Here is an 18,902-nt window from a genome sequence, read left to right as displayed (position 1 = left end):
CCCTAACCACAATTGTACACTAGGCCTTAGGGGAATCTCCGACAGGGATTCAGACAGCGATAAAAAAAAAAAAATCCCATTAATTGCACCCTTGTGTGCATGTTTATATGAATAAAAAGTGGATAAAGAATGAGCATGAAGACATACAGTGGTGTGAAAAAGTGTTTGCCCCCTTCCTCATTTCCTGTTCCTTTGCATGTTTGTCACACTTAAGTGTTTCGGAACATCAAACCAATTTAAACAATAGTCAAGGACAACACAAGTAAACACAAAATGCAATTTGTAAATGAAGGTGTTTATTATTAAAGGTGAAAAAAAATCCAAACCATCATGGCCCTGTGTGAAAAAGTGATTGCCCCCCTTGTTAAAACATACTATAACTGTGGTTGTCCACACCTGAGTTCAATTTCTCTAGCCACACCCAGGCCTGATTATTGCCACACCTGTTCACAATCAAGGCATCACTTAAATAGGAGCTGCTTGACACAGTAAGGTCCACCAGAAGATCCTTAAAAGCTACACATCATGCCGAGACCCAAAGAAATTCAGGAACAATTGAGAAAGAAAGTAATTGAGATCTATCAGTCTGGAAAGGGTTATAAAGCCATTTCCAAAGCTTTGGGAATCCAGCGAACCACAGTGAGAGCCATTATCCACAAATGGCGAAGACATGGAACAGTGGTGAACCTTCCCAGGAGTGGCCGGCCGCCCAAAATTACCCCAAGAGCGCAGCGGCGACTCATCCAAGAGGTAACAAAAGACCCCACAACAACGTCCAAGGAACTGCAGGCCTCACTTGCCTCAGTTAAGGTCAGCGTTCATGCCTCCACCATCAGGAAAAGACTGGGCAAAAATGGCCTGCATGGCAGAGTTCCAAGGAGAAAACCACTGCTGAGCAAAAAGAACATCAAAGCTCATCTCAATTTCTCCACAACACATCTTGATGATCCCCAAGACTTTTGGGACAACATTCTGTGGACCGATGAGACAAAAGTGGAACTCTTTGGAAGGTGTGTGTCCAAGTATATCTGGCGTAGAAGGAACACTGCATTTCATAAAAAGAACATTATACCAACAGTAAAATATGGTGGTGGTAGTGTGATGGTCTGGGGCTGTTTTGCTGCTTCAGGACCTTGAAGACTTGCCGTGATAAAAGGAACTATGAATTCTGCTGTCTACCAAGAGATCCTGAAGGAGAATGTCCGACCATCTGTTCGTGTACTCAAGCTGAAACGAACTTGGGTTCTGCAGCAGGACAATGATCCTAAACACACCAGCAAGTCCACCACCGAATGGCTGAAGAAAAACAAAATGAAGACTTTGGAGTGGCCTAGCCAAAGTCCTGACCTGAATCCTATTGAGATGTTGTGGTATGACCTTAAAAAGGCAGTTTTACGCTCGAAAACCCTCTAATGTAACTGAATTAGGACAATTCTGCAAAGATGAGTGGGCCAAAATTCCTCCAGGACGCTGTAAAAGCCTCATTGCACGTTATCGCAAACGCTTGGTTGCAGTTGTTGCTGCTAAGGGTGGCCCAACCAGTTATTAGGTTTAGGGGGCAATCACTTTTTCACACAGGGCCATGATGGTTTGGATTTTTTTTCACCTTTAATAATAAACACCTTCATTTACAAATTGCATTTTGTGTTTACTTGTGTTGTCCTTGACTATTGTTTAAATTGGTTTGATGTTCCGAAACACTTTAGTGTGACAAACATGCAAAGGAACAGGAAATGAGGAAGGGGGCAAACACTTTTTCACACCACTGTAAGAAGAGGTGACTTATCTCAGGAGCAGCAATGGCCAATATACAAGTTTCTCCTGTTGAATGGTCAGCTGGTGGGTATTTGCTGCTGCCATAGATATGAGGCTTTGTTTTTCCTGGAGTTCAGGAATACAGCTAAAATTGACCACAGATTTGCATTAGCAAATCCATGGCCCAATTTTAGCAAACATGGTATATGGCAAGTCATAAAGTGGGAAATTATGGCATAGCTGCCATTTAACTGCTTCCCGACCAGCGCACGCCGATATACGTCAGCAGAATAGCACTGGTGGGCAAAAGATGGTACAGGTCCCCTTTAAGAAGCGGCCGCGTTCTCCCTCACTCGATGTCTCCCGGGTGCCTGCGATTGTGTCACGGAGAGGTAGAACGGGGAGATGCTTTTGTAAACAAAGCATTTCCCTGTTCTGCCTAGTGACAGGACAGAGATCACTGCTCTCGATGACAGGGAGCAGTGATCTCTGTCCTGTCACAAGGCAGAATGGGGAAATGCTTTGTTTACAAAAGCATCTCCCTGTCCTACCTCTCCGTGACATGATCGCAGACATCGAGTCCGCGGGACCCGCGGTCACTGTCATGTGTGTTGTAGCCCCTCCCACCACAGTTAGAATCACTCCCTAGGACACACTTTACCCCTTCATTGCCCCCTAGTGGTTAACCCCTTCACTGCCAGTGCCATTTACACAGTAATCAATGCATTTTTATAGCACTGATCGCTGTATAAATGACAATGGTCCCAAAATAGTGTCAAAAATGTCTGACATGTCTGACATAATGTTGCAGTCCCGATAAAAATCTGCCATTACTAATAAAAAAAATTAAAAATAAAAATGCCATAAAACTATTTTGTAGATGCTATAACTTTTGCGCAAACCATTCAATATACGCTTATTGCGATTTAAAAAAAAAAAATATGTAGAAAACTACATATCAGCCTAAACTGAGGAAAAAAATAGTTTTATATATTTTTTGGGGGTATTTATTATAGCAAAAATTTAAAAATGATGCGTTTTTTTCAAAATTGTCATTCTTTTTTGTTTATTTATAGTGAAAAAAAATTAAAACTACAGAGGTAAACAAATACCACCAAAAGAAAGGTCTATTTGTGAGAAAAAAAGGATGTCAATTTTGTTAGGGTACAACATCACATGACCGTGCAATTGTCAGTTAAAGTGACGCAGTGTCGAATTGCAGAAAGTGCTCTGGTCAGGAAGGGGGTAAATCCTTCCGGGGTTGAAGTGGTTAAAACATCCAGCTCACAGATGCATACCATAGTATACAGAGCAGAAAAAATAGACAATTGGGCAAAGCAAATAAAAAGAAGTTTCAATAATTATTTTTGAACCTTTTTCTAATTCACATATCTGGTTGGATTTATGTTTGTTGAAAGCCAAGGAATGCCTTCAACCCACAAAATCTGTTGGCAGTTACTAAAAGGAAACTATACTTTTTTAAAAAAAATTTTTTAACTGTATGTGATTTTTTTTTATTTGACTGCTTGTATTTGTATAAACTAATTTGAAATAATTTTTAATTATTTGCAAAAATATCTTTTTTTACATATCATTATTGTAGGTAGCTTTCATAACATGCAACTGGATGTCGTGTACCTGTATGTGAAGCTTGAGATGATGAAGATGACCTCTTGCACAATTCCCATTCCAGAACCCCTGGAAGTGGAGACAGGGACTGCTAGGGCAGTGGAAAGGTGCATGTGCCAGGAAGTCAGACCAACCAATTGGGTCCTGATGTCAGATAAGCAGAAGCATGGAGTCAGATCACATATGAATTTTTGTAACAGCAGGGCAGAGAGGCACCAGATCACAAACAGAGTCCAGGTCAGAGACAGGCAAGGGTTGGCAATGTGCTGGCAGCAGTGTTAATTTTGACATCAAATTTTGATTTAGTTATAGTCTTTTGACTAAAATGTCATTTTAGCTTTAGTCGTATTTTAGTCACCTGAGTTGTTTTAGTTGTAGTCATATTTTAGTCGACTAAAATCTTTAGTAAATTTTAGTTGACTAAAATCAAATGGGTTTAGTTAACTTTTATTGCATTATTTCTTTAGAACTGCCAAACATTTTATACTCCTGGAGTAAACATAATAACATGTTTATTATTTATGGCAGGGATGTGCAATTAGCGGACCTCCAGCTGTTGCAGAACTACAAGTCCCATGAGGCATTGCAAGACTCTGACAGCCACAAGAATGACACCCAGAGGCAGAGGCATGATGGGACTTGTAGTTTTGCAACAGCTGGAGGTCCGCTAATTGCATATCCCTGATTTATGGTATTAAGGTTTGAACATGACAAAAAGAAGATTCCCTCTGAAATGGGACTTTAAATGGCAACAACACTACCCAGAGTTGTGTAAAAATGAAATATTTTATTTAAACATGTAAAATATGACCAATCACACACATGTGATGATCTAGAAAAGCAGAGCAAGAGCAAATGACATAAACATTGCAAACATTACAAAAATGGCAAGTTGTACATATGATGTACATATGATATATATATATATATATATATATATATATATATATATATATTATATTATATTAGATTTTTTATACAAGAACGATGTTCGGTGCCCGATGCATTTCAGGTTCAAGTCCTTCTCCTTCATCAGGGGTATTTCTACAGGAAAATCTACATTCAAAAACATATCAGGTAGGATAAATGGTGTAATATTCAGATGTACAATTGTTCAAGCAAAGACTAACTCATCACTGCAGCAGACAGCGTGGTTGGAGTATTTGTGCAGCCCCTGAGCTCAACCAAAGTGCCCTATGGAAGTCCCCAAAAGACAGGTCACAATCATATTTTTTTTTTTACATAGACACATTTATTAAATGTTTGCATATAGTATACAGAGAAAAAAATTCCATGGATCCTCCAAATGTACATTCAACACAATATCCATATGAGCCAGGCCCAGAGGAAACAAGGGACAGTTAAGCGAACAAAAGAGTAAACAAGCACATGCAATCTGTATCAGGATCCTTCTCAGATCCTCTTAGTCAAGAACATCAAGGCTCGGTTCACACAGGGGCGACTTGTCCAGGCGACTTCGCCGCCTGACAAGTCGTGCTCCGTTCTGTACTATGGAACCGTTCTAATAGGAGCGACTCAAGTCACTCCGACTTAGAAAAAGGTTCCTGTACTATTTTTGGGGCGACTTCAGGCGACTTGCATTGACTTCTATACAGAAGTCGTTTTGCAAGTCGCCGCTGATCGTGTGCAGGTCGCGGCGCTGCAAGTCGTGCCGCCCCTGTGTGAACCGAGCCTTAGTCAAAAGGTGACTCACCATAACATATTAGCTAATAGAGCTATAACCGTTTAATAAAAACTAAGAAATCTCCTGTTTAACCTTCTCAGGGTAACCCAATCATGGTTATCTAAACAGGAACCAGAAACTAATATAGTAAAGGAGGGGTCTCAGAGTATAGGCCAAACAAGGCCTTCCACAGTCCTTCAATAAAAAGTATAATGGATACACATCCTTCAATCGTCACCCTGTTATATGTTGTCCTGTATAAGCGCCGTCCTCCCTGGCAGTGCCTTACATCTGAAAATGCATGTTGCCAGGCTGTCACACTGATCCAACTGTTTTAATATATTTTATATAACTCACCCATGACAGCCATGCCAACCAAGCGCTTTAGTTTCCCTCTTACTTTCTGGTCCGCATAATTCTTTCACGTCAGTTACTAGAAGGTACTGAATCCAGAAAGAGCCTGGTAGCTCACATTTTCAGAAGTAGATCAGCGAGGGTCCCTGACAAAGTAGTTTTGTGAAAAAAACAACAACAAAAAAAAAAAAACACAAAACAATAGAACCTTAGAAAACTCTGTTGAGATACGGTTCTTTTTAAGAGCATAAACAATAAAAGTTCTTTTTGGTATATGTACTAGAACCATTTTCTCAAAGGACCTGTCAGAAGTTTGTAAGCAAGGATTGTTAGGACAGCAGTATGGCAGCCCATATCTAGATATATAAACATTAGGCAGAAAAATAAACTACAAATATGTCTCAGAAGAGGTGGGTTGTAACACAGAGAAGTAATTGAAGTCAAAGGTTTTACGGTATAACTATTGAAAAGAATGAGGAAGCCTGAAAAAGAAAAAAAACAATGCCTGGCTGCCCACAAATAAATATGGTCATACGGTGGCTATTTAAATATTTCAAAAAAGTAAATTCCATTTTTCTACTGGAGTTGCTTGTCATGCATTTACCTGCTATAATAATGTGTATAGAGGGAGAGTTCTAGTCATTCAGTGTTTTAATATCTCTATATAAGCATTTTCAGCTCTTCATAGATAAAAACAAGCAGAGGCAGTAATTAAGTTTAGCTACAAAATGCTAACTTTTTATAGTCCTTTATAGCTCTTTATGGCGTTTACTGTGAGAAAAACATGGTTTGTCTCATTCTACTTTAATCCTGTATGCATTATCACTCGGTATGAATTCTGGAACTGCTTTTAGGTTTTGAGACCCGGACGTCAGTGATCAGATACATGATAAACCAGGTGTGCAAATATTTAGGGTAGCATAAAAGTTGTAATCAGCTAAAAACATTTGCCTATTGAATTTTTATTTTCTAGCCACCCCATTTTATGTATGCCCAATTTTCATGCACACCTCTGCTTTGATGCTTTTGGGCATGGAGGAGTTTATATCAGCACTGCCATACATCAGTCACAATAGGTATCTTTACTGTGAAGCCTGCGCTAAAATGCAAGGTCCACTTATTACCTATTGCCCCACCCAATATCAAAATAATTTATTTTATCTGTTAAGCCCCATACACACTATCAGATTTTCTGCTGATTTTTATCTTCAGATTTACCAAAACCATGTAGTGCAAGGACCTGCCTGATTGCATACAAATTGAAACTTTTAAGGTTTGACATCATATTATATGGTTTTGGTAAATCTGAAGGAAAAAAATCAGCAGAAAATCTGATAGTGTGTATGGGGCTTAAATTAAAACTCATGTGAAGCTTAGATTGAAAATATACTTACTGGGTATATTTACTTTACATCTGTCTTCAGCACTGGACTGGGTGGAGTCATAACCCTTTTGTTGATCCTGTAAATGCAAAGGCATTATATACCTGTAAATGTGTTTGTTGTTTAATTAGATATTAGTGTAATTATAGTCTCTGTGTTATCTGCCTTACCTTGTAATGTTGGGCTCACATGTTGTGGCTGCAGTTTGTACTGTCATGACTGATTAATTCCCCTTGTGTCCATGTATTCATTGACTTAGCTTTACCCTATTTGCTAAAGGGACAGGAAATCCTGTTCTGGGTCACACCACATCCATTCAATGCCTTGTCATTTCTGTGTTGCATCATGAATGTGGGAGTGCTAATGTGATGAAACACATCTCTTTCCTTCATTGCCCTGGCTGTTTGTGGCTGTGCCAGATCAAATTACTATGCAGCTCTCACCTGCAAAGCAGCAGATAAAGAGACACTGGGATTGTTTGATATGCATTTCATTCACAAGAGGCTTCAGTTCTGACGGAACGGAACTACTGACGAAGTTCAAGCAAATAACCTGTGTATTGCCATGCGATATACAGACATGGGCACTGTCAAATTTTTCTCGTAATTTGTGTACAAAATTCAATTCGGATTCGTATGAAATACGAATTTTCGCTAGATTTGTAAACTTTTAGTTAAAATAACGAAAGTTTGTTATGATTAATTTATCATTATAAGGGGTTCCCACCATCCCTGTGCTATACTGACTTCCTGGGTTTTTAACTTTTAGGTTTGTTAACTTTTCGTAACAATTACGAATGTTCGTTATGATGAATTTATCATTATGAGGAGTCCCCACCATCCCTGTGCTGAGTTCCCAGGTCTGTACACCTACTGTGTTCATTATGAGGGGTTCCCACCATCTCTGTGCTGAGTTCCCAGGTCTGAGTATACACCCGCTGTGCCCATTATGAGGGGTTCCCACCATCCCTGTGCTGAGTTCCTGGGTCTGAGTATACAGCTACTGTGCCCTTTATGAGGGGTTCCCACCATCCCTGTGCTGACTTTCTCTGATTGGTGAATAAAAAACACCAGTCGCAATCCTATTAATTTGGATCCGAAATTCCGAAATTTGTTAAAGAGATTTCGTATGAAATTCGTAAGCATAGAAATTCCCATAGGTTTCCCACCATCCCTGTGCTGACTTCCTGGGGTTTTAACTTTTAGGTTGATTAACTTTTCGCAACAATTATGAATTTTCGTTATGATGAATTTATCATTATGAGGGGCTCCCACCATCCCTGTGCTGTGCTGACCTCCTGGGTTTTTAACTTTTAGATTTGTTAACATTTCGTAACAATTACGAATTTTCGTTATGAATTTGGATCCGAAATTCGTAAGGGAAATTTTGTATTTTGTACGGAATTCGTATGCATAAAAAATTGTATTTCGGATTCATACGAATTTCCAGAAATTTGTACGAATTTTAGTTTCATACGAAACTAATTGCACATGTCTACCTCATATGTGAACACAACAAAAACTGTTGACAGGTAATGTAAACATTTACTATTACATTTACTTTACTATAGGCTGTTCAGACAGAGAAACAAATGACACCATGAAACTACACGATCAATGCAATCTTATGTTTATAATGCCTTTAATGCATAAAATGCTACGGACAAGATACTCTAGTACAGTGCAGAAGCATTTTCATGAGATTTGGAATCCTCAGTGTTACAAGAATCCCATTCAAAAGATTTTGATGCCACCTTCACCAAGAGGTTGAGAGAAGAAGCTGGGTGTAAGGTAAGTGTATAATTTTCCAAGCAAATTTTGCTTATAAAGACTGCATTGTGAAATTTGGTAATTCCAATTGTGTGGCTAAATTACTGCACTAATCCACACTAGGCCATTAAAGCATCTAGCAATAAGTTTCTCTTATTTTCTTCCTTTTGGTCGGTCAATAATACTATTATTCAAAGTGTTTTATCATTTCTGTTGGACAGGTGCATAAAAAGTAGCTATAAAAGTAGTAGCTAGAAATAGTGTGAGCTGATGATATCCTGTGGTTTTTGCCTTTGGGCTGTTAACAGTTAGTTATGTTCCCTGCTATTTCCGTGAATCACAAAACACATCCCCTGGTTGTGGAGAAGAAAGGGACATTTTATTTAGTTTTAAAAGTGTTACGTAGTCCTAACACACTTCCTGTCCTAGGACAGGAAGTGCGTTGTTGGCAAGATTACCAGGTTGAAATAAAGAAAAAAATAGAAAAAGAAAGCTAATGCAACCATCACACCTACGAACAGGTAATCTGCCATTTTTGTTCTTGCATTTAGATACACTCTAAGGTTTCTATTTATTATACTCGGGGAATGTATATTTGGTTTTTCGCCTTTCTTAGTTTCTGATATTTGCAAGCATTAGCAGATGGAAGACAAAATATACCTGGATGGTGGAGTGAAAGTCTAATGCAGGCAATACACATTATTACAAATGGTATTTCAGGCAAAATGTTAGGATAGGTCATAGTCATAGTCAGGACTGCAAGCATGAGTTAGGAAAAAAAGTTCTGTTACAAACTTTGTAAATATGTAAGTTTTCACCTTCACTGATGGGCACTGATGAGGCTGCACTGATGAGCACTGAGGAGGCAGTACTGATTGGCACTGATGAGGTGACACTTATATGCAGTACTGATAGGCACTGATATTCAGCACTGATGGGCACTTATAGATGGCACTGATGGGCACTCATAGGCAGCACTGATGCTCACTCATAGGGGGCACTGATAAATACTGATCAGTGGCACTAATGGGTACTCATAGGTGGCACTGATGGACACTTATAGGTGGCACTGATAGGTGGCATGGATAGGCAGCACTGATCAGAGGTGATGGCAGGCATCACTGATGGGCACAGTGTGCCATCCCTATTGGGCAATGTTTGCCATTCCTGGTGGGCTCTAGTTGGTTTACCTGGTGGTCATGGATAGGTATCCCTGGTGGCCATAAGTGGGCATCCACGCTGGCCATGGATGGGCATTCCTGGTGGCCATGGGTGGGCATCCCTGGTGGGCTCTAGTTGGTTTACCTGGTGGTCATGGGTAGGGATCCCTGGTGGCCATGGGTGGGCATCCCTTGTGGTCCTGGGTGGGCATCCTCGAGGGCTGCACTGATAGATACCCCCTGTCAGGAGAGCAACTGGTCGGCTCTCCTCTACTCATGTCTGTCAGCGCGAGTAGAGGAAAATCATATACACGTCATTCTGCTATAGGCCGTGTGGGAAGTGGTTAAAGGAAAAGTACAGCCAAAGCTTGTTTGGCTGCACTTCTCCTATGGATCAAAGGAGTGCAGTTTGTTTTGCACTCCTATGACCCATTATTCTCTTTTAAATCTACTCCCACTTCCATTCTAAGCCCTATGCCAACTACTTTGTAAGGGAAAGATGTGTGAATTTCCCTAAAGGCACTCTTGTCTGGTCACACAAACTCCCCACCGGCCGGCTTCAGAAGAGGAGAGGCAGCAACAACAGCTGTAGGACCTTGGTGATGAAGTCACCCATAGACTTACTATGGGGCATCTGTTGTCTGATGTCCCTCCCTGACACTGAAGCCAGTGCTGGGACCCAATCATGTGACCAGACTAGAGTGCCTTAGATCAGGTAAGTATAAGCATCTTCCTTCTACATGGCAGTTAGCATAGGGCTTAGAATGATAGTGGGAGTAGTTTTAAGCTTAGGTAGCTTTTGACTAGACTACTCCTTTAAAGCCCAGTTTAACTGTATTCATTATTGCGAGGCACTTAAGTTGTATATACAGTAATAAATATGCTACTCTTTTAGTTGCTGCAGAAAGGGCCAAAAGACCCAGTGCTGGCAACAGTTTGGAGAGTCAGATTACTGCTCTCACACAAAGAGTGGTCGATATACAGCACTGCACACTGCTCCAATCAACAATGTTCCAGCTTCCTGAGCAGCACTATTGATGGGTACAGTGTCAGGGAGGAAGGTTTGACCACTGGATACCTAGACCACTGCTGGTGGGTGAGAGCTGCTATATGGCTATCAGCACAGGATATTTTAGCTTTTGCTGCAGCACTTAGGGAATGAACAAATAAATAAATACAAGACTAAAGAAACAGCACATTTACTACTGTATATGCAAACTAAACCATTACAGTATTAAATAAAGAAAGTTAATTTGGGATTTAAGGTCAAGCTACTGTAGAACACAGGGCCATTTTTAAGACAGGGCAAAAGGGGCAGCTGCCCTGGACCCTGTCATTGTTGTGGGGCCCAAAGCAGCTGCTTCATACTTGCCAACTATCCTGGTTTAAATCCGCTCGCCCCTTGAGGTTTTAGTCCTGTGCTGTGTCCCAGATGACTCCCCCGGAGACCCTGTGTTTACATGTACATTACCAGCATTCATATGTAAATAGAGGCGGCCGGTGGCATTGATATGTATATCATGCCCCCCTGAGGTCATATCCACAGTAATCTCTAGCAACCAATCAACAAGCAGAAATCATGTGCTGTAACTTCTAGCAACTAACCAGTGAGCTGTAATGTGTTCTGTAACCTCTAGCAACCAGTCAGTGAGCGGTAATGATACACTGAAACCTCTGGCAACCAATCGCAATAGCTGCCTGATCTGATTCAGTAAACTGATTTTGAGTCTAACTGCTATTTATTGTATGGTCTCAGAGCAGGTGGAGAGTAAAAACTGCATGGGAAGGGGGCCCCCAAGAAAAGTTTTGCCCAGGGTCCAATCAATATTAAAGACGGCCCTGGTAGAACATCTAGTCAGCAACTCAGCTGCCAGTTAAACTGAAGGACCTTTTTGCTCAGACACTAAAGTACACTGAGCTTTGTCCAAAAGTACTACACAAAGAGAGTGACTTGCTAAACGATGGCTAAGTACATCTATGTCTTTTTGAAAGGAATTTATAAATAAGATAGTACAGTTTTCCCACTTAAAAGTGTGTATTTTTATATTTTTATACCGTGGTACCAAAACGATATTTATTGAGAGATCTGCTTAAAGGTGTTATTTGTAAATCAGAGATTTTGGGTGCAGATGGCCAGCTTCCCACTGCTCTATGGATGAGTTGCACACACGAGTTATTTTAGCAAATCTGACAGTTTATGTTATATGAAGAGTTTTTTTTGCAAAAGCAAAATAAGATGATTAAGATAATTAATACACAGGGGCTTTTTACTGTTTCTGTGATCCATTGCATTGTGTTGTTTATTTACAGCACAGCATGCACCATTTTTCCTGTCAAATTGGAGCTTTTTTTTTTTTTTTTTTGCTATTGAAACAGAACAATGCAACAATACCAATGACTTCGGGTCATGTTTTTTTTATTTTTTACACAAGATTCACTTGCAAAAAAATTAAATAAGCATTATATTGAAATTAAGGACATAAATCTGTAAATTTATTTTAAATGTATCTAATCAGTGTGCTAAAATATTTAATGTCTTTGTATAGGTTAGGAATATAGTCAATAAGCTCTTTGAGATAATGTCTACCCATTGCGCTAGAAATTAAAAATATAATAATGCCATGTTTGAATAAATAATATTTATGACAATTGTATGCCTCTTTTATTCACAATAACACATTTTTTTCTCCACTAACGTGGAAGCTAAAATTACGTATTAACACTTGTTTTACCCTTTTGTATTTCTATGGCTGACTGTCTACTATGCTACCATAGTGTGCTAAATATAGAAGCAATTATTGAAGGAAGGCAGAGTGTCATTTCAAGACTTGACTGATGAAAAAGAAGTGTCTGAGTGGACTATGATTTTACTGGTTACATGTTATGCTCTTGTTGTCATAGCCTTCCCATATCTTTAGTCCCCTTTTTTCTCTCTTTCCTTTTTTTTTTTAATTCATCAGAGACACATATAACATGCTTATTGGAAATTCAGAAAAAAAAAAAAAAAAACCCACAATGCACATTATTTTTATTTGTGTGATCTTTGTCACTAAAGTTTACAAGGTAGGTCAGCTTGGCATGTCTCTAGGGGTAGTTCAATCAGTGCTATCTACACAGGCACAATCAGCCCATTGATTGAAAGCAAACCTTGAGAACATGCTTTAATACACACATGCACCTTTGAAGAATAAAACTGAGATGCTAGGTGTCGTTTATAGATTGCCTATTTATATATACTACATAAAATACATTTATAAAAAATATAAAAAACGTAAATTTGTCACATGAAAACAAGTTATTCATCATCTAAGTGTTGTTATACATGCTAAAACCTTATTATTTTGCTAAAGGGTCTACTTATTTGCTTCCCACTGTTACTGTTAAGCTTTTTGGCTTCTTTTTTTTTGCTTCATGATTTCACTAAACGCCGTCTTTTTATTTGTAAATGACTTTTTTTTTTCATTAAAGTAGCATTCATTAATATGAGTAAATTACTTTAAATAATGCCATCCTACCACTCAATTTAATGGATTAGCATGTTATTATCTTTCAAAAGCATTTCTGTATGCCACTTTCATCTTGAAATATTTATCCTAACCAGTTGCCTCTTGTGTTCTCTGTGTGAGGTGAATGATGCTTGTCGCGCATCTCAATTTTCTTGATTACTAAATATGGCCGATTGAAGGTCAACAGTCTTTTATTAATAGAAACTATGTAGCTGTTTGTTCTGTAAGTGTTTTTTTTTTTTTTCATCAGAGATGTATATAAGCAATTTTGTTTATCAGTGTCTTGTTTGCCTAATTTATTTTTTGAGCAATACTTCAATTTGACCCTTACTGTGTTTGGTACTTAAGGTAAACAAATCTTAATTTCTAACATATATGAAAGGATATCCAGCTATGCAAGTTCAGTTCCATACTAACAGCAACAAATTGCAGTGTCACTCATTTTGGGCTTCTCCAAGGTTTAGCGGCTTAACCACTTGACCTCAAGAAGGTTTAACCCCTTTCCTGACCAGGCCGTTTTTTGCGATACGGCACTGCGTTACTTAAACTGACAATTGCATGGTCGTGTGACACTGTACCTAAATAAAATTGGTGTCCTTTTTTTTCTCCCCACACATAGAGCTTTCTTTTGGTGGTATTTGATCACCTCTGCAGTTTTTATTTTTTACGCTATAAACAACAACAACAACAACAAAAAGTAAATTCTGAAAAAAAAACAATATTTCTTACTTTCTACTTTAACTACATGCCGACCAGCGCAGGCCAATATACGTCGGCAGAATGGCACGGACAGACAAATGGGTGTACAGGTATGTCCCTTTAAATTTGCCACGGTGCCATCGCGTGTGCGGATACCCGTGATCATCTCATGGGGAGGGAGAACGGGGAGATGCTAATGTAAACAAGCATCTCCCCATTCTGCCTAGTGACAGTGTCACTGATTTCTTCTCCCCGTGATCGGTGACATCTCATACACAGCCACGCCCCCCAACAGTTAGAAACACTCCCCAGGGCTCACGTAACCCCTACACTGCCACCTAGTGGTTAACCCTTCACTGCCAGTGTAATTTTCACAGGAATCAGTGCATTTGTATAGCACTGATTGCTGTATAAATGACAATGTTCCCAAAAATGTCAGATGTTTCTGCCATAATGTCGCAGTCACGATAAAAATCACTGATCGACGCCATTACTAGTAAAAAAAAATATTAATAAAAATGCCATAAAACTATCCCCTATTTTGTAAATGCTATAACTTTTGCGTGAACCAATCAATAATTGCGTATTGCGATTTTTTTGCCAAAAATATGTAGAAGAATACATATCAGCCTAAACTGAGGAAAACATTTTTTTTATATATTTTTGGGGGATATTTATTACAGCAAAATGTAAAAAAATAATGCATTTTTTTCAAAATGGTTGCTCTTTTTTTGTTTATAGCGCAAAAAAAAGCCAGGGGTGATCAAATACCACCAAAAGAAAGCTCTATTTGTGGGGAAAAAAGGACGTCAATTTTTTTTGGGAGCAATGTCACACGACTGCACAATTGTCAGTAAATCGACGCAGTGCTGAATCGTAAAAAGTGCTCTGGTCTTTGGCCTGCAAAATGGTCCGGGGCTTAAGTGGTTAAACATACCAATTAAAAAAAATATATATATATTTTTCTTAAATTTAGGCCATTGTGTATTCTGCTACATATGTTTGGTAAATAAAAACCCAATAAGTATATATTGATTGGTTTGGGCAAAAGATATAGTGTCTTAAAAACTATAGGATATTTTTATATGTTTTTACTAGTAATGGCGATGATCAGCGACTTATAGCAGGACTGCAATTTTTCGGCGAACAAATCGGACATCTAAATACAGATGTCCGATTTGTCCGCGTTTGACACGTTTGACATTTTTTTGGGGACCAGTGAAACTAATACAGTGATCAGTGCTAAAACATATCCACTTTCATTGTACTAATAACACTGGCTGGGAGGGAGTTAACATCAGGGGCGATTAAAGGGTTAACAGCATGCCTAGGTTGTGCTTACTCACTGTGGGGGAGGTGCTTTGACTAGGGGAAGGCAAAGATCCGTGTTCCTGCTTTGCAGAAACACAGGATCAGTGCTTTCTCTTTTGACAAAATAACAATCTGCCTTGTTTAAATACAGTAGACAGATTGTCATTCTGCCTGTGTTCTGTGTAATTTGAAGGGTGCCAGTGGACATCAAGTCTGCGGCACCTGACTCTGAGATCCCTCTGTGTATAATTTCAGTGCGGCTGACTTACCGCGTATATATGTGGTGGGCATTCATTAAGTGGCTACTATAGATACGTTTTTCAACAGTGCTTTTGCAGTGCTATGTAATTCCACGATAAAATAATAGTTTTAATACAAATCATCACAAATCACAATACAAATCATTAGTAAGACCCCTACTGGAATATGCAGTTCAGTTTTGGGCACCAGTTCTCAAAAAAAGGATATCGGGGAACTGGAGAAAGTGCAGAGAAGGGCAACCAAACTGATAAGAGGCATGGAGGAGCTCAGCTAGAGTATGAGGAAAGATTAGAGGAACAGAATTTATTCTCTCTTGAGAAGAGGAGATTAAGGGGGGATATGATCAACATGTATAAATACATAAGTGGTCCATATAGTGAACTTGGTGTTGAGATATTCACTGTAAGGTCATCACAGGGGACAAGGGGGCACTCTTTACATCTGGAGGAAAAGAGATTTAATTTCCAAATATGAAAAGGTTTCTTTACAGTAAGAGCTGTGAAAATGTGGAATAGACTTCCTCAGGAGCTGGTTCTGTCCAACTCAGTAGATTGCTTTAAAAAAGACCTGGGTTCTTTCCTAAATGTACATAATATAACCGTATACTAACATTTATAGAAAAAGTTGATCCAGGGAATATCCAGGAATCTGATTGCCTCTTGGGGGATCAAGAAGGATTTTTTTCCTTTGCCGGAGAAAATTGGATTATGCTTTGTAGTTTTGTTTTTTCAGTTACACAAGCAGTCAACAACCATTTTTTAGATTAGATTAGATTAAATTAGAGCAAGACTACACTTTGCCATTTAAACTATATGGATCCACAGCCAATAGAAAAGAGGTCCATTAGTGATCCAAATAGCTTAGGTTTCTCAGCTCTCCACAAAAAAGGAACCACCCACAAAGGATGAGTGGCACCTATATTAAAAAGTAGTTGAGCCAGAAAAAGCACCAAACATATGTCCAGAGAGTCTAAAGATATTTTGTTGTGTCAGTGAAAGACAGGCTGAAAAAAGCAGCCAATGCATTTTGGGGGTCAGACAATTGGAGCTAGAAAAGATACAAAAATTAATCCATTACATGATGAACCCCACCCATTGAGCCTGTTCTGTGAAATTACTGTCGAGTAGGGATGAGCCAAACACGCCCCGTTTGGTTCGCACCAGAACTTGCAAACAGGCAAACAAAACTGTGCGACCACCGGTAAAGTCTATGCGACACGAACATGAAAAATCAAAAGTGCTAATTTTAAAGGCTTATATGCATGTTATTGCCATAAAAAGTGTTTGGGGACCCAGGCCCTGCCACATGGGACATGTATCAATGCAAAAAAAAGTTTTAAAAATGGACGTTTAGACGTTTAGAAGCAGTGATTTTATTAATGCTTAAAGTGAAACAATATATTGTGTCTAGAGGTGTCCTTAGTCTGCCTGTAAAGTAGTGCATCTCTCCCATGTATAGAATAGTACCACAGCAAAATTACATTTCTAAAGGAAAAAATTTAAGTCAAAACTGCTTGCGGTTGTAATGTATTGTGGGGTCCCGGCAATATAGATAAAAAAATCATTGAATAAAAATAGCGTGGGTCCCCCCCACTCCATTACCAGATCCTTCAGGTACGGCTGCAATGTAAGCAGCCTAACATAGTGTGGGGTGTGGACTCAGCCCCCTGAGCCATGATTGGCCAAAAGCACTTACGTTCAACTCAAACATAGGGCTCATCACTACTCTCGAGTCCACATGACAGAATATACAGGAAACAATAACTCTACCTACTGTGACTGGGACTTCAGGCTTTCTCCCCTCTCTTCCTGGTACCAGCCTTAACTTACAGTACCAATATTCATGCCACTCAGCCGCTGATTACAGGCACTCATTCACTGATTACTCTTCTGGCCCTAAAAAGTGTTTATAAGTCTTATTATTGCTGTTATATTTCAGAAATGATTCATGCTTCTATCCTTAGCTATTGGCGTGCTAATGGACTATATTTTTTTCTTGTCTTTTTACACATACAGATGAATATACCCAGGATTTTTATTCCATATCCATAAAACACTTGGATAATTGCTAAAGGTGAACCAATCCATTACCTCTGGCAAGGTTATGTTTTTATTCATCAACTATGCTATTAACAGAAAGCAGGATTTTTCTTCTGTTTATAACTTTGCAACAATATATGTTTTAATGTTACATTTAGCTTGATAACCATTAGTTTAATGATATTTGATGTAAACTAGTTTTGCTTTTATTTTAATTTAGATCTCATTGTAGTAAATTTCTTCACAGAATGTATAACACTGATCCAAATATTTGTTGGCCTTTGTTTTAAACCTAAATGTTCATTAGGTGCTACTTTTTATTTAATTTTTTCAGTAATTAAAATGGTTGTAAAGTTTTAATTTTTTTTAGCTTAATACATTCTTTGCCTTGAGGTAAAAAGCCTTCCGTGTTCAGCTCCCCCCAGCCCCCTGAATACTTACCTGAGATATATCTCGATTCAGCGATTTGCCTGAGAGCAGCAGAGCTATTTCTCTCTTTCCTCACATGGACATGGAGGCAGTAGTGGAAGCCATTGGCTCCTGCTGCTGTACATGAAAACCTGTGAGGAGAGAGTGGGAGGTGGGGCCGAGCTGTGTGGTTTGTGTCAATAGAAGCACACAGCCCGGCTTGGGATTAAGTATGAGTGCCCCTGTAGTAAGTGGCTTGCTATGGGGGCACTTGGAAGGGAAGAGGAATGGAGAGCGCCAGCTGGGGACCCCAGAAGAGAAGGATCGGGGGTCACTCTCTGCAGCACCATTGCACAGAGCAGATAAGTATATTTTAGTTATTTAAAAACAATTATACCTTTACGGTCACTTTAATCTTGACACTGGTAAACTTTTTTTACCTATGACATTGTGCTCCATTGGTGTGGCATGTTTTGCATAGCTATATACCTCCAATCTGGTTTGAGTTTTGGCCAGATTTTACATGTAAATTTTATCTAATGCCTATCATAGACAATTCCAATTTTTATCCTATTTTTATCAATGTTTTTGAATCAAAGTGATTCTCATATATAACTTTCATTCTAGTATATTTTGTCATTTTTTGTAGTTTTGATCCTTCAAATCACATTAGTTGTCTTTTGTTTTTTTCCTGGTTGTCACTTATGGAACAAATAAAATATATTTGGTCTACCAGAACATTTCTTTTGGTATTTCTTCAGGATTAGCTACACATATGCTGCAAACAAAGGGCAGCTTTGCCTGTCAGAAGCAAGTGTCAAAACAAAACCATCTTGTGGAAGGCCTATGCCTTTAGTGTCCCCCCCCCCCCCCGCATGGTCTAGAGCAACTCCAGTCCTCAAGGTGCCCCAACAGGCAGTGGGGGGACAAGGTCATCCAGCGCCC

General features: G+C 39.1%; 1 long non-coding RNA gene across 2 annotated transcripts in view; it reads left to right on the top strand.

The window, feature by feature from the left end:
* LOC143974999 (uncharacterized) overlaps positions 1–18,645 on the top strand; it is a 36,545-nt gene extending 17,900 nt beyond the window's left edge. For both annotated transcript variants that reach the window (XR_013272310.1, XR_013272311.1), the window contains exons 2-3: positions 8,375–8,594; positions 17,526–18,645. This is a non-coding gene — a long non-coding RNA (uncharacterized LOC143974999). The remainder of the gene's footprint in view (positions 1–8,374; positions 8,595–17,525) is intronic.
* The last annotated feature ends 257 nt before the right edge of the window (positions 18,646–18,902 follow it).

Source organism: Lithobates pipiens, unplaced genomic scaffold (genome assembly GCF_037356315.1).
Source record: "Lithobates pipiens isolate NorthernLeopardFrog02 unplaced genomic scaffold, aLitPip1_a1.2 Scaffold_13, whole genome shotgun sequence".
NCBI classification, from domain to species: Eukaryota; Metazoa; Chordata; class Amphibia; order Anura; family Ranidae; genus Lithobates; species Lithobates pipiens.
The sequence above is the reverse complement of the archived record's forward strand: the minus strand, read 5'-3'. Positions and strand labels throughout refer to the sequence as shown.